The following is a 17,316-nucleotide window of genomic DNA, read 5'->3' on the forward strand; positions in this document are numbered from 1 at the left end:
ACTCGGCTCATGTGAACCGGTTCGACCAAGCTAAGTTGAAACTAGTTGATCGGCACGGTTTGACTCAGCTCAACTAAGCCGATGGCTCAAATCGGCTCGGTTGGGTATGCTGTTGGCTCGGCTCACTTCTCGGTTCGGTTCGGTACTGAATGAGCTATAAGTCGAGCCGCTTGAGCCGTTAAGAAGCCTAAAACCGGTCCAACCTGTTTTGAACATGTTTGGCTGAAGCCTATAACTTTTAACAATTTTTGGCTCGAGCCCGAATACTTGCTCCTTTTGAACTCAAACCCAGAACGTGACCTATGTCCTTGCCTCCTGAAGACTTCTCGACGACCGAGATCGACAGTCAATTAACTTTTACTATTCAGATACACACCGCATATCTTTTAAAGATTATACACGGTGTTGATATAATAATAATAATAATAATAATAATAATAATAATAATAATAATAATAATAATAATAATAATAATAATAATAATAATAATAATAATAATGGCATTAAAAGTTTTAAACTTGCCCTAAAATTTGGGAAAACTTACTTAAATTAGAGATTTCGGGGAAAGGGTTCTGTACCTTCAAGACACACCTCTGCAACTACCAAAATTTTAAACTAGAGTGTTCCAATGAAGTTTCATGTAGAAAGTATTCTACTGTATGTTTTAAGGAAAATAACTGTAATAAAAATAACTGAATATCACGCAACAGTAAGGCATATAATATACTAATTTTTAGGATATGCAGAGGTAAATATAAAAGCTTTGCTACAAAAATACCTACACAGATCATAATTCAATGAGCTCTGAAATACAAGGTAACGAAATAGCCTATGAGATTCAGTCTACAGAGCAATTCTTACTTAAAGAATGGGCATACACCATTTCGGGAATCAAAACAAGACGGGAAATGTTTACGATACTTTTCGTTTCGTCTCGATTCTCATCTTCAAAGCGAAACGAAAATTTTGAGTTAGTCTTGTCCCGTCTCAAATGTAAAATGTTAATTCTCATGTTATATTGTTTGTTTTAGAAACGAGATGAGAAATTCCTCTTCTCGTGGGCAACATTAAACCAAACCGAAATATTCTTTCCAAATGTCACGTTTCTGCTTGTAACAGTATGACCTGAGCGATAATTAACTCCTAGCTTTTAATGTTCTACGAGATAATAATAATTATTATTAGTTTATAATTATTACTATTATTATTCCTGAAGATTTGATAGTTCAAGTATTCAAACATCCGAGTATTCAAATATCTGAATATAATAAAACGTATGTCATCGCCGATCAATCGCCATCAAAAATCCTAAAGTAAAAATAAAATGCGACGTGGATCCGCACAAGCACCTTGATCACTGAACCGCGATCGCTACGAGGTAAACGATTCGTCTTTAGTCTGGTTACGTTAGGTTACTTTATCTCGTTTGCAAACTTGTATGTTATATTTCTTCGATTCAAAATGTCTTTCGTATTTCTTTCATGATGTCGGCAAAGTTTCTATTAATAACTTGAGCTGTTCTTAAACCGGAATTAAGAAAATCTTCGGATTTCGAAAAAATACGGATTTTTTCGAATTCCGGAATGTTAACGAAATCACACATTTCTGAATTTCGGATTTTTCCGAATTCCGGGATTATTCCAAAATCGAAATTTTCCGAATTCTGGAATTTGTCCGGTTTTACTTTAGGGAGTCCGTAAAGTAAAAATTCCGGAATTGGCCATCCCTAGTTTATACACAACCTTTCAGAACAATAAGCAAGTAGCTGTCTACAAACAAACAAGTAATGCAAAGCATTTTGTATCCTGCAATACGTCATGTATTAAAACCCGACAGCAGTTTCAGTATCTAACCAGAAATTGCATGTATCTAGCTACTGGAAGCTGAGGTATGAAGAATTGTATTGTGTCTTATCTTTTTGTGTCTTATACAACCCTGAAAACCACTGAATATCTAAACGGCTTTCGTTAAATCCAAGTTGTAGTACTCACAGTTTCATCCATTTGTGTCTATATGATCTTGTTACTAAAGCTTATTATATGATAACGTTAGTAAGTCTTTCTCTGCTCTCCCGTAAAGTTGTGATACAATCTACTACATGATACAAAACGAATTATCAATTTAACCAAGTTTTTGTATTACTACACATCTGCTTCCGCCTCTGTCAACTCTGGTCGATCTCGTTGATCGCGACATATTTGCTTTTTTTATACCCCTTTCTTCGTTTACTGAACTAAACAGTAACTATTCTGAATTATACTACTGCGCATACCTCGTAGATAAATATTTCGGATGCCAATACTTTCCGTTTTGTCCAAGCAATGTTCTTTTTCTTATTTTTTTTCTTATGACTCTTTTATTACATTATATGAAGAGCATGTAGGTCTAAATACCTCATGTATTACATAGAATTTAGGTTTAACTCTTCCAGCAAAGAAGGAACATGTTATCATAGTATACAGCCCACAGAAGTGATAGCTGGCAATACAGTGGTCGGAATCCCTAACGACCCAGGGGGTGAGCGGTGTACTACCAGCTGGTCTAGTGGCTAGCGCGTGCGCCTTTGGTGTATGGTGACCCGGGTTCGATTCCCAGCGGGGGAGCATTTATGATTCTTAACTGTCCTCTATATTTCTGTGTTCGTGTCCCTTCGTTATAAGTTATTAGAAAAAACAAAGTTAAACGAGTGAAGCAAGTAAAATTAGCAATAAGTAAGTTACTGAAACACGTTCGGTGAGTCAGTTAAAAAAAGTGGACAAAGCACTGGCTTCTCGCGCCATCCATGCGAGTTCGAATCTATCTCGCCTTGATTTTTTATCCATTTGAGAGAAAGTATTGTTTCTTTTCGCTACAGGTAATCACTCTTTTCGTATTTTTCGCCGTCCTTCACAGTTAAAGTAACTGGCTATTCTTATTCTTTCTACGAATCATGTATCTTCTCTTTGGTTTCATGTCAAACATGCACACGTAATGAAAAGGTATTGTTGATAATAATAATAATAATAATAATAATAATAATAATAATAATAATAATAATAATAATATGAAATATATCTAGCTAACTCGTGTGTGTATTTCGACAATATAATTTTATATTATTATGTGGAAATAAGTAAGGCTGTCTAGCCCCCCTTCTAATTTTTTCGATGCGCCTTATGGGTCCACGGTGTCAAACGTTGGTCCCATCCCACTATCATCTGTTCTCTCGAAATAAGTTATGGACATTTTGCCTAAAGAGGACTCTGCCGTGGCCCCATGACTCCGCATGACATGACTCTTCGTTCATTTTGCATTGAAATCGCTTATTTTTCTGAGCACTATGAGTGTATACTGTCCAACGTTGCTCCCATCACTATACAATTTCCCGTTCTCTCGATATAAATTGTTAATATTTTCTTTGTAAGGGAGATATGGCGTTACAATCATTACTTTTGAAGAAAAATTGAGGAATATATTGCCTTGCCACAAACAACACCTATTATTATTACTATTATTATTATTATTATTATTATTATTATTATTATTATTGTTGTTGTTGTTGTTGTTTTACTTACCACTAATGTTGCCTACCTTTATTTGCAATGCAATGTGTTACTAAAAAGCAAATCAAATAACACTCCTCGCCATTCACGCTCCCGAACTCAAAATACATGATTTACAGTTCTCTGTGTTAGGGGAAAGCACATTTATTGTATTATTCTTTCAAACAACATTTCACAAGTTACTTCACTTTCAATGTGTAATTTCATATCGTCACTAACAATCTTCTTGTTCCGATAGGAAAATATCCCCCCTCCTGCAGAAAAAAAGCCTGACCGTAGCGAAAGTGCGTGAACCTTCTAAGGCGATTAATCGGGTTCAATATTTCAATAAAAGAGGATAAGTCCCTGCACACAAATATTTCAGTAAAAGAGGAAAAGTTACTCAAACTTTTTGAATACCTACTCATGGGCGAAATTTGGTTCCCTTGGAACTTTTTAATAGTTTGAAGGACCGCCATTTTGAACATTTCCATCTGATAATTCTGGTTAACGAACTCATCAAGATATTTCAACAGTTAATGTTTGTGCTAAGTTTCATCTCCGCTGAAAATTAGGGTGGTTATGGCATTCTCAAATAGCGTTATATATATATATATATATATATATATATATATATATATATATATATATATATATATATATATATATACAGATAGATAGATAAATAGACACACATAGGGAGAGAGAAAAAGTGTTTTGCTCCCTTCTCCCTTCTCGCACCTGTGCTGCGTCAGAGGTAAACCGGGCCTCTTTGCAAAACGTATTGACCAGCCTAACCTAAACACAAGCCTGTTATTTGTTAACGTAGAAACATGGTCGAGAGGTGTAAGACATGTACAGATTGTATTTTTAATAACCACGAGTATGGGTTCGAAACCCTCTACTTCCATTTTTTTTTTACTTTTTGCAGCTACGTCGGAACGTTCAATTTTTATTTCTTACTAATTGCAAATGGCGTTTACATTCAAAATAAGAGGAATTTTGGTGGCACTTGTTCGGATATTCTTCTCTTTTGAAATGAAGACAAGAATAAAAGCAATACGGAAAGACAAAAAGTATTATCAGTACTAAACATTACCAATAATAATTGCTACGAAAGACTAAATACGACCTCTTTTACCATCTCTCATGAGCTGTATGTATTAATAACAAAAAATTTTAAAAATGTCCTTGCCGGGTATTCGAACTGGCGTCCTTTGTATTTGTAAGCCAGCACTTTCACCACTACACCAAGATCATGGCGTGGTAAACGTCTAGTTGTCGGCGTATTTGTTGTATTTGTGTTTTATGTTCCATCTTCGACAATTTTTACTCTTTATTTTTTCGTTCAGCAGCTGTTTCTGGCTTTCTCTTTGGAAGTCGTACTTTATTTACACTATGCACTATTTGTATTCACAGCTTTTGCCCCTCTGCAATGTCTTATTCAGATTAGACTTTTCTTCTTGCCCCTTAGTAAACATTTGATTGATTTAATTCTCATACTCTCCATGGATGGAGCGCAGGAATGCCAGACTTAAAAAATAGGTGTACATTTACTTTTCTGACAGATAATACATTTTCTGCAAGAGTTGCATGGACATGATGGCGACCGATGACGTGAATTCTATGAATGGTTTACACGCACACAATATAAATAACACAACCTTGCGACTGACATCGTGTTTTCCGACAAGGTCATATTTCATGTTAATGGAACTGTTAACAGACATAACTACGTATATTGGGCAGACAGCAACCATCATGTTGCCGAAGTTTTCCATAATCAGGTTGACCCTCGTATAAATGTGCGGTGTGCAATTCATTTTAATGTTCTGGTGGGTTCTGTGTTCCTAGAGGGATGATCAACAGGTGAAACCTATCAAAACCTGCTACAAGCAATACTAGAATCTTATTTGGGCAACTTGCCTTTCACAAACCGCCAGCACTTTAACTACCAACACAATGGTGTGCCACCGCACTTCAGTGTCAATGTCCGACTTTGGTTGGATGCAGCAGTTTGTGGACATCGGATCGGTCGTCCAGGTCTGGCGGTGTGGCCTTCGAAATCACCTGATTTAAAACTGCTTGATTTTCTTTTTGTGGGGCCACTTAAAATCGGTTATTTACAGGGATCGCCCGCGTATAATTGCTGCTCTAAGACACAATATTTGTGAGGCCTACGCTGCTATTACCACTGAGACTCTGCAACGGGTAGTGCCAGGTTGCTACATTATATGACAATTTATGAACAAGAAAATGGACACCTTTTCGAATATCTTCTACGCTGAGCACAGTTGCTGCATTGATTTACCTGTTTCAAAATCTCTCAAGAGGTAGGTGACTTGAAGTGAATGGGTTAGGTTAGATGTGGCATCCCATGTTCGAGTGTCGTAGTCCTTTCTCATATCATGGATTTGTGAAAGGAAGAAGGATGTCGCCCATCAGACGAATGCTGGGATGGTTCCTATAAATAGCTGGTTCTACATTTTTAATCCCTTTACAATTACATAAGTAGTATTTGTCACGAGACGAGAACATTTTCCAGGATGTTCCAGGATACTTCAAACCACATGCACTTACCTTAATTGTTGTCCAACGATGACGTGGAAACGTTGTATTTTTCTTTAACATTGGGCGCTATACCAGTGTAGAACCCAAACGGTTGCTCCAATTCCGAAAATTCCAACATTTTAGATTGAAAACACATACTTTCCAACAACATTGCTCTCTTATCATTTTTTCGTATCTTCAATATTTACCGAGATGGCCTATGTAAACGGACTTATGGGACACCCTGTATATCAAAATTTACGTTTATTTATTTTAAACATTTTTGCACTATTCTTGATAATTCTAATTTTGATTAATAAATCGTCAATAAATTTAGTCTTGAACTTGATACTAGATTTATTCCTTACAGATGTAAACATCATCCATCTTTATGAACTATTGAATATGAACCGACTTTCTCCCTTTGCTAGCTAAAGAAATAAATGCTTCTCCAGCTCGCAAAGCTTTTAATTAATGATCACGTAATGTCTGAAGCTTCTACTTCAAACTTACATAGTGTCGTTAATTATTTCTTGGTGGTTTATTTAAATTCGTACTAAATATTACTGCAGGTGTTCACTGTTTACGTGTATTTAGATATAGTTATTCCATACAGTAGATATTAATCTAATGCATGAAACGGAAATGTTTAATTAATATAATTATTATTGGTGTGCCTCTCGTAATTTATAGTTTACATAGCCTCTCTCCAGTTGCGTAAATATATTGTTCTTTTCGTAACATACATCGATTTGGAAATCAAGACTAACAGTACAGGTACACAATATACCCGCCACTATTCTGGTTTGGAAACAGGCCTTCAAACCACGGTTACACTACTACAACTACAACTTTTATTATTATTTATAACAACACTGTGTATTAACATGATAAATAGGCAGTTTGTATTTGAATACTAAAAAACTAGTTGATTGCCAACCTCGGTAGTCGTGAAGTCTAGGAGTCAAGAACATTGTTCACGATCTTCTGAATTTGGCTTGAGGGTCTAGGATAAGTATTCGGGCTCCAGCCGAACATTGTTAAAAGTAATAGTGCACTGGCCAAATATTTTCAAAACTGCTCTGCCCGGGTTTAGAATTGTCAACGACTCAAGCAGCTCGGTTCACAGCTCATTCTCTATAGACACGAACTGAGGAGTGAGCCGAGCCAACAGCTCACCCAACCGACTCGGCTAGAGCCCTCGGTTCAGTTGAGCCGAACCGAGCAGATGACTCATCCCAACCAAGCCAGCTTGAGCCGATAGTTCACTCCACGCAAGCAAGCTCGAGCCAAATGGCTCAGCTGAGCCGAGCTAAGCTTATTATAAAAAATCTCTTGTGGTCTCCCTGTCGAGACGAAACTAGATGAGAGCGATGTCCCATCTCGTGAACAACACTAAAAGTATTCCATATTACAGCTTAACTTACATTTCTCATGGCTTTCGCTTTCCAGTTTAATTAGGTCATGATATCAAAACGAGTTAAAACGAGCGAGCCATTTATGAAACTCGACTCGACTCGAAACTCGACGCCAAAAACAATGAATCGGCTCAGAACTCAACTCAAGAAAGTTACATTTGACTCGACTCGAAACTCGACTTGAATTCAAGTTGAGTTTTAGGTTGATTCGTGCCCATCCCTATGCGTTAGAAAAATGGTTGCTTATTATTATTCTGCTAAAGTAATTATATAATAATAACAATGTTGTTATGTAAAATTAAAAATACAGAATAGAGAAACATTACACTACAACTAATAAAATGAGAACATATGAACTGGGAGTGAATCAAAACTTGCGAGTATCTCTAAAATCGATACATGTTTTTTAAAGCTAGTTGTTCCAAACGCTATAATCAACGGGACTTTAGGATACGCAAACTGATCTAAAAGAACTCTAATATTACATACCATCAATATTACATCAATAAAGTAGACCTGCTCATCAGGACACAGTTGATTCATATTAACCCCTCACTCTATATCGTTAATTATGGCACACTAGTTGTTGATAAATATTTTCCGCCGGGGCGCCACTTTACTTTTAAATTTTATCCGCCATCATCTTCAGCTTTTAAGAAAAAGTATTCTTTCAAATGTTCGAACGATAAAATATTTTGGTTCTTCATCTTTATAAAAACAACACCAATCAAAGTAAAAATAGACTACCTGTAGAAGTATCTGGACCCCTGGCTGTTATAATTCCATTACTTGGGGTCCAGGTCATTTGCAGTTGAGAGAACGATTAGACAGATGCAACCCAACTTACACGTAACTTTTGTCTGCACTGACAGCAGTTGGAAGCACTGATCCAAGTCTTTATGAAAGTAAAATTGTGAGTAGATGACGCACGAAACATTTCTCCATTCTGAGATGAATCTCTCTGGTTCAGAGCGTGTTGTCCAATGAACATCATATGTTAATTTCAATATTGCTGTGTATGTAATGTATTATTTCTTTATATACTGTATATTCAAAGAAATAAAATCACTGATCACACATGAATCAGAAAATGCTTGAAAGTAGACGAAAATATCAAATCTAGAACAACTGCTGGGAATAAGTTTGCAAATCACTGTCTCCATTGACAGACCTTCTCCAATTCTTCTTACTCCAACATCTGTTTCTTTCTAGGGAAGAGAAGATCTTGTGTATCACACTGAGTATTCATTGAAATTGAAATTGAAACAGGAGCACTTGAAAAATTTTCAGCCTGGCCGGGATTCGAACCTGGGTCTACCGAATAGAAGTTGTATACCTAGTTAAAGTCGTTTCATGGAAAATTATAAACAAGATACTCAAGTATAACAAAAAGAAACAAATATAAACAAAATACAAATAAAAATATAAATAAGAAAATGCAAGCAACTTTTGTGTCTTAATGACACTCGAGATTTCCTTGTTCAACTCAAAAACAAGTTATATAGACCAGTAGCGTAGCGTGGTTTTCCGAAATGGGGATGCCAAAGTTATTCACTTGTGCGATACAATACTACTAAAATCAGCAATACATAGCTATACCGATGGGAAATATAGGGTTGTAAAAAATTTAGGGGGGAGGCGCCCTAATTGGTGGCCTAGTGGGGCATACAGAAGTAAATGCGTGGATTACGTCAGAAGCCAATAAGCAATTGTCTTAGCTTCTTCTTACTACTACCGTGTGATAAGAAAACTCGGCCCCGCTGTTGTATGAACATTATTTCCAGTATAGTTCCCTTTATTTCTTTCTCGTGGGCAGCTTCTTTCTCCGCATACCATACTTCAATCTCGTTCTTTAAAAAGTCACCTCTAGAAATTTGTCATCTTGAGTCCGGAACTCAGACGCCCATTCGTGAATATGGGCTTAAGTGTATACATATATCATTTGAAGATGCAAATAGAAAACAATTAAATCAACTCTGGGGGCCTGTTTCTGTGTATATATTTCGTTGTGAGATATCCAGATACTGAAGGCAGGGGCGCAAATCTGTCTTCAACATTCGGGAAACGGGTAAGACCGTTCCCATTTTTTTTAAGGGATGTTCAAAATATTTATGAAATTGAAAAACAATGCTGTGGAGGATCAGAGTTGTCTTCAACATTTGGAGGAGGGCAGATTTGAGGGAGGAGGGCATATTTGGGGCTTACTCTGGGGGAAGGGGTGATGAAACTTATATTACGGTAGATGAATCTGATTTCTGAGGTGAACCTGTTGTATATTATATACTAGGCGATGTAGATGAAATTGTGATATATATCAAGTGCCGTGAACACATTCTGAAATCTGAATACATGCATATTTATAATTGATATGTTTCTATTTACGCATCCACAATAATCCACATTAAAATTTTAGGACACTTGTTTTGTAATATATAATATAAATAATGACTTCCCGAAAACTATGAAAGAAAATCAACTATGTATGGCGCAACAATACTCTTATTTGAGCAAAATTATGATGATCACAATAGCATTATAGGAATCGTTACAGGAATTAAACAAATAGTTGAAAATAGACTAACAATAATTAATGACAATAAAATATTAAAAAAACACGAGTTTTTTAAAAATGAAATAAGTCAAGGGACCTCAATTTCATCCCACTTTCATTTGTGGCATTTGGATACAAATCATCACAATTTCAAATCGGATGAGGGGACATGTCCCCCTCATCTCCTCGGGATATGTGCCAATGACTGAAGGGCCCAAGCAATCTTTGCGAGGGGCGGGAATGCTGGCTCTGTTGGTCTACCAGATCGGTGACCGTGATTCTACAGAATGCTTTATTTATGCTTGTGTGCGTGAGCTCCCTCAAAGAGTTTCTGGCCACGCCACTGGACATACTATGTATTTATGATGAAGATTAATAGTTTGCCTTTAATTACGATTACAATTACGATGCATTTAATTACGATTAAATCATAACTCTTTTTATACTATTATTTACATAACCGACATGCTTCAAAAAGGCATTGAACTAGCCATTTCTGTTATGTTCTATTTCCTTGACGTTAGCGGTAGCGCTCGTACGTTCTGTACAGAAACTATAGTTTAGTTCAAAATAGATAGAGTTGGAAATACTAGAAGATATGCCAGCGTATATCTAAAGCAAAATGTAGAGTTGCAAGGGGTGAAGAGAGTTAACAAAGCAAGTAGTTGCGCATGCGCACTTGATAGAAAGCAGACGAAAACCCCATTTCTTGCAGTAGGCCTGGATGCCCAAGGAACATAGCATACGACAAGAGGAAAGATAGAAAATGTGGATCTGAGTGACGCGCATGCGTAGTTTCCACTTATCAAAGTAAGGCGAGAGAGCACATCCAGAAGATTGCAGTGGAAATAATTGTGATAATTACAAGCAAACAATTTATATACAATTAAATACGTACTTTTTCTTATTAACAGGGGATGCCGGGCATACCGGCGTTCCCTTACGCTACGCCGCTGATATAGACGTTGCTCAATGAGGAAAATTCCACGAAATATTCTTCAATTTGAGGTAACGTGATCGGCATAGCCGTAACTTGTAGGGGGCAACTTATTACTGTATGTGCTTCGTGTCCTGCAGTTCCCTAGGAGGGCTTGGGCATTTACGACAGTCCGGGATTCGATCCTCGATGTTTTGGACGTCTCCTTTAGATTTTAACAACAGTTTGGATCTTTTGCCAAAGCCGACCATATAGCTACTGGACTATACGGTTCAGAATTCGGGTCTGAACATTCTGGGAAATGACATAAAAGCTGATTATAATTGTATTCTTAATGCCGATGCAATTAATAATGTGAAAATTATTATGTTGCATAGGCACTGGTTATTTATGCTGAAAAGAAAAGTAAATTAGGTTATTTCTTAAAATAGAAAATATAAATTTAAACCGTAATAATTACTTTGATAAAGGATATGCCTAATTTCACTTTTGACTTTAATAAACGACACTAAAACTGCACCAACTCATATTACATTACATTTTGGCACTTTAATTTGAATAATTGAATATGATAACAAAATTTAACACTTGGCCCGATTATTCTTATTACAGTCTCGGAAGAGGCGGTAGTCGCGGGTTAAAGGTTGTATTTCGCTACATCATTGGATTCCACAATTTTGCACTGTCACTTTTCACTCACTTTGATGCTGAAGGAAGGCACTCTATGGCGGTTTTAGGGGGTGTCCTTGAGGTTGCGGGGTGAATTCCCTTTCCTTTCGTTTTATCTTCTTTCGGATGCTCTGAAGCCTTTTACTGCTCTGATGCTCCTTATCGTGAAGACAACTTTACGATCAGTAATGAGACAACGTTTGAAACTCTAATTTTTCTTTTCTTGGCAACATTTTCGTTACCCTAACGTAAATGGCTTCATTAACAGTTGGTTTACTCGTAGAAACCTTTACATTTTCTACGTACGTTGCACTAATTGAAATGAAACATTATTTTTGACACTAAGTGGTCGCACGTTGTTGTCATGTGAGTTGCAACAGTCAGACTAACTTAATTTTTCTCCCCCGTCTCTTCGCGTTTTTACGCAGCGGACAGGCTTACAATGCAGGCTGGTGATGTCAAAGTTAAAAATAACTATGACAACCCATAGGCAGGAATTTTTGGAGACGAAGTTTCCTCCCTGTGCTGAATTTTAGCACCTTATTTGGAGAGACGAGATGATCACCAAAATTGCTGTCACAGACGCGACGCACACACACATATGCATATTCGTCTGTTTGCTGAGAGAAAAATTTCTACGAGTGCTTTTATACGAGGTTTATTTAAAAATTAAAATTTTCTTATTTAATAGTCGATTAGCTGGACCATATAGTTACATAGGAGCTCGACAAGATTTTCACTCTCCTCAAAACAAACAGAATCCTGCAACACTGATCACTTCAGTATTGTCACCAAATTTCTTCCACCGGTTTTCAAATGGTTAACATCGATTAAGTCTTCTTGTGATGTAACGGTGAAAAATTTTTTAAAAGTCCACTCGGAAGTATGGTAAGGAACACGTGGGCCATAAAGACGAATTTCTTATTACGGTTGGGCCGTAACTCTAATAAAGTTTATTAGTGTCTTTATTATAATACTATTTATTGTTTTAAAATACTTAAGTGCAACAATTTCAAACACATCAAAATATAAACAAAGTTATTATCATTCTCTTTGTAAATAGTATATTTGATAATTTGAATAACTAATTACTATCATTATTTAATATTAAACACAAAAATACTATGTTTATAAGCATACTGAATAGTTATTGTAACATAAGACATTTACTAATGTAGTGCCTTGTACTCTTAAATTTGATATTAATTAATTTTATTACTGCTATAAGAAAACATTCATATTCAATATTTACTTACATTAAAAACAACTTCGAACACATTGGAAAATTAACACAATAAATGTATACTTGTTTTCATTTTTATTATTAGTAGTATTATTTTAATTATCATTACTATTATGAAACAAAGATATGGCACACAATTTAAATTCAAGTAAGAATACACGTAAATATTTTCAAAATATTAGTTACGATATCAGAAATTTTACTTAAATCTACAACAACACTAATTAATCATGATACTTTACATTTATTACATTCTTTCTGAAAACGTTTGTGATTTTTATTAACTGCAAGTGATGCGTGGTCAGCACCTGACCCCTTTACTAAATCATTAATTGCTAAGTTGTTAGTATGATTCGATTTGAAATTTTGGTCACCTCTTTCAAAAAAAACATGCAGAATATTGGTTATCGTGGTGCCACAAAACAACTTTACGATTACGACTACTTGTCTGAGGATTGCTTTGACTATGACATTTATTTCTGAAACTACATTTACAAACAAACTTGGAAAATTTTGCAAAAACAGTACAACATACGTTTAACTCTTTTAGTTTCCGTCTGACTTCATGTATTTTCCTTTCATGTTGCCGGTGCTTTCCGCCATAACGAACTTGCAAATTGTATTTCCTTACAATGTGACGAACAACATTTTGTAACCTACTAAAATTTTCTTGGCATGTTTTTAATTTCTTTTCCCACGTTACTGAGTTATGGTTACTATCTTAGGCCTACAAAGCATAAAGCCATTTTCACTATTTTCTAAATTCACAATTTGTGTGCAAATAACTACACAGACAGTAATATATCCCATTTGTTTTATCTGTATTTCTTTGACTTTCAACTCACAGCTTAAAAAACTACTCTGCTCTTGACGCACATCAACAATCGTAACAGACACAAAAAATAAACAAGTTTTGTGAAATGGAACACATTCTAATTTACTGGTTAGCAAGGTGCCACAGAAGCAATTTTGCTTTAACAAACATAAGGCCCTTTTTAGACGTTATGATAAATCATCAAGGGTGGAGATTTTTTTTATCATATGCAAGAGAGATATTTTCTATTCACACACGGCGATATCGCTCGGAGATATCCCTCACAGAGGTCAATAGAGTCTGACATCTTTCGGAGGTTATGTGAACTATTTAAGAAAAATACAGGGCCACGATGTTTGCTTGTGGTGTGTATGTGTGCGTTTCTACCTGCCACTTGTGGAAGGACAATTCCTGTTTCTTGGTAATTTGTGTTCCCGCCATAGTAAAATAAAGAGCTTGAAATGGAAAAGAACTATTATGCGGCTTTTGCAATTATCATGTCCGTGGCAATGATATAATTGTGTTTATGTTTAAAAAAGAAAAGAAATATAGAACGGTGTTGCCTATTTAGAAACTTAAGAATCGTTAATAGTAAGCTGAAAGACGAGTGTCATTTTATTGCTGGGGTTTTTAATTCATTTTTTGTATTTGTGTCCACAGAATATATCTAAATTAAAAGATAAAATATACAAATATACATTCTTGTCCCAAGTATTTAAACATACAACCCCCCCATATATATATATATATATATATATATATATATATATATATATATATATATATATATATATATATATATATATATATATATTGTTGAGGCATGTCATTGATTTTATTCAAAAGAGATTATTTTGGTAAAGGAAAGTATATTTAATAAATTGAATGTTAAGAAACTAAGTGTTATCATGTAACGTAAACACGTGTGTGTGTTTATGTGTTGACATCAATGTTGTGTGTATGTAATGAATGTTCTACGGCTAGACGCTTGGTCGTCAATTCGTAAGATATTGTAATTTGTATTTGTAATGTTTTTGAATTGTCATCAGATTGTCACATTGTAACATTGACACACTTTGACTGTGATATAATCGTTGAGTTTGCAGAAATTTGTAAGTCTGAGAATTTGATCACGATGTAATTCGGGTGAAACCAACGTTTTACCAATAGCTGAGATATACAGAAAGTCGACGACAATGGATTCCAAGATGTCTGGAATATTCGTATAAAACCTTATAGTTTTTAGAGATTGGGATCAATCAGTCTCAGGAGACCAGTCTTAGAGCATTTGTCTCAGAGTTCAGTCTAAGAGATCATCGTACATCGAGTATTCACATAGTTACTCATGTCACAGTAGTTATTTATCTGTGATTCGAAGTCCAGTATTAGATCAGGAGATCTAATAGTTCAGCAGACCATTATAGTGGATAATGGTACACAATAGTCGACCATTGTAGACTATTGGCAGCAATATAAAGATCGTCCAGAACATCGATAGCAGTTCCAGTCATCAGTTGTATAAAGGTACGTGTATCTCAGCTATGTTTGAGTTCATCGTGGTTAACTTCCTAGCTGCTTAAAGATATGTGATCTTGCGTTTATATTCAGTCGACGATCAATCACAATAGTACACAAGCTTTAATGAAAATACAAAGTTTTAGTTCAAAGTCAATTAATGTGGTTTCTTTCCGTCATCCTGTACCTACTCATTCTAGATGGTGAGTAGCAGCGATCTTCGACCGTCATTTTACATTTCATCCCCATGCTATATAGGCACGACGGTGGAAGGTTGTTATGGTGGAGATGCTTTCGGTTCGAGACCCGGGGTGTGTATTTTAGAGTAGTTCACACCAGTTTTATGGTGGAGATAGCTGAGGTTCGATTCCCGAAAAGTACTAGGAGTAACTCTCACCATTGTTATGGTAGAGATGCTGGTTTTTGTAGCGATTCCAGGGCAGTTTTATGGTGGATATATTTTGGTTCGATTCCGGAACAGTGCTAAAAGTAGGTCGCACCAATCTTATGGTGAAATTAGCTATGACTCGAATCCCGAAATGGAATAATTTTAGTGTTAAGAATATATTTTAATAGGTTATGGTTAAGTTTGGTTTATATTTAAGTTATTTAGTATGTTAAGAGTTTGTATTATAATCGTTCACCACTCAAAGATGAGATTTGGTTCGGATCTCGAATAACTAAGGCAATTGACTCAAGTAGAATAAGTAATACGGTAACCCTCACCACCCACCCTCACTTCGTAATTAAAGTTAAATTAAGTAAAGTTAAATGAATGAAAGAACTGTGTTGACTAGAGCACAGAAAGCGAGTAAGGGAATAAATATTGATGTGAATTTATTTGGTGTGAGGATACCAGAAAGACAAAATACTTATTGTAGTTACGATAAAGTCGCGAGTCCTAAAATTGTTTTGAGTAAAGAACCAGTTTTTAATTTCCCAAGTAGTCCGGTGACGAAATCTGTATCGGAAGACTTTCCGTCAATCATAACTTTAGATCCGAAGTTAGTAAATAGTGAAAATAAGAATTTGACGATGGCGTCTAACATTACGTTTTATGCAGATATTAATAAACTGCCTAAATTCGATCTAAAGAATGATAATGACATCGTGTCGTTTTTCGATGAATTCGACGATGCTTGTCAAATGGCAGGCATCGCCGAAAGCAAACGAAAGGAATTACTGCCCAATATTTTCAAAGGAGTAGGGAGGCAATGGATTAAATTGTTCCTGAAACGGAGAAACACGGCAGAAATACAGTATAAACAGTTGCAGTCGGAAATAATAGACGAGTTTACGAAATCTAATGTAACTATAGATATTGAAGATAGAATTAAGGAGCGGTTACAGCATGAAGACGAAGCTGTAATTAATTACGTTTATGACATGCTCGTTCTTTGTGAACGACTAGATTCAAAAATGAATGATATTAAGAAGATAGGTATTATAGTTGGAGGTCTACATCCATACTATATGGAAAAGGTCGGAACGCGAGAATACTCTAGCTTAGACAAATTCGTTGAGGATTTGCAAAAGATAGAAAAGAATAAGTGTAAAATAGCAAAGCGTGTGAAAAAAGAATCCGGTAAAGTCACAATCAAAGATCTTGTTAAGAAAATTAGGGAGCAAGTAGAAGATGACGAGAGTGGATCTGATTCAGAGCACGTAGTTGTAAGAAAACATAAAGAAGAGAGTAAGATCAAACAAGAACCTCAGAGTATTACACAAATCGCGGAATTAGAAAAGAAGATAGACAAATTACAGCTTGCATTATCGGCAAAAACACAAGACGAGGAGAAACAAGAGAATAACGCTAGAAAACAAGGGAAAAATCAGTATTATAGAAATAATAGGCAAAATAGAGGTAGTAACCGAAATAATTACCGTGGAAATAAGAATAAGAATTGGTATAGTAATAGTAACAGAAGTCAAAATAACAATAGAGGAAATAATGGATATTACAATAAGCGTGGTAATCGAGGTAATTATTGGAGAAATAATAGAGGACGTGGTCAACAAGGAAACTGGCAAGGGAATTGTCAGAATTCGTGTTGTCACCAATCTTATAATTTCGAAAATCCGAATCAGCAGAGATTTG

The sequence above is a fragment of the Thermobia domestica genome, chromosome 6 (genome assembly GCF_964235325.1).
Source record: "Thermobia domestica chromosome 6, izTheDome1.hap1.1, whole genome shotgun sequence".
In the NCBI taxonomy this organism is placed as follows: Eukaryota; Metazoa; Arthropoda; class Insecta; order Zygentoma; family Lepismatidae; genus Thermobia; species Thermobia domestica.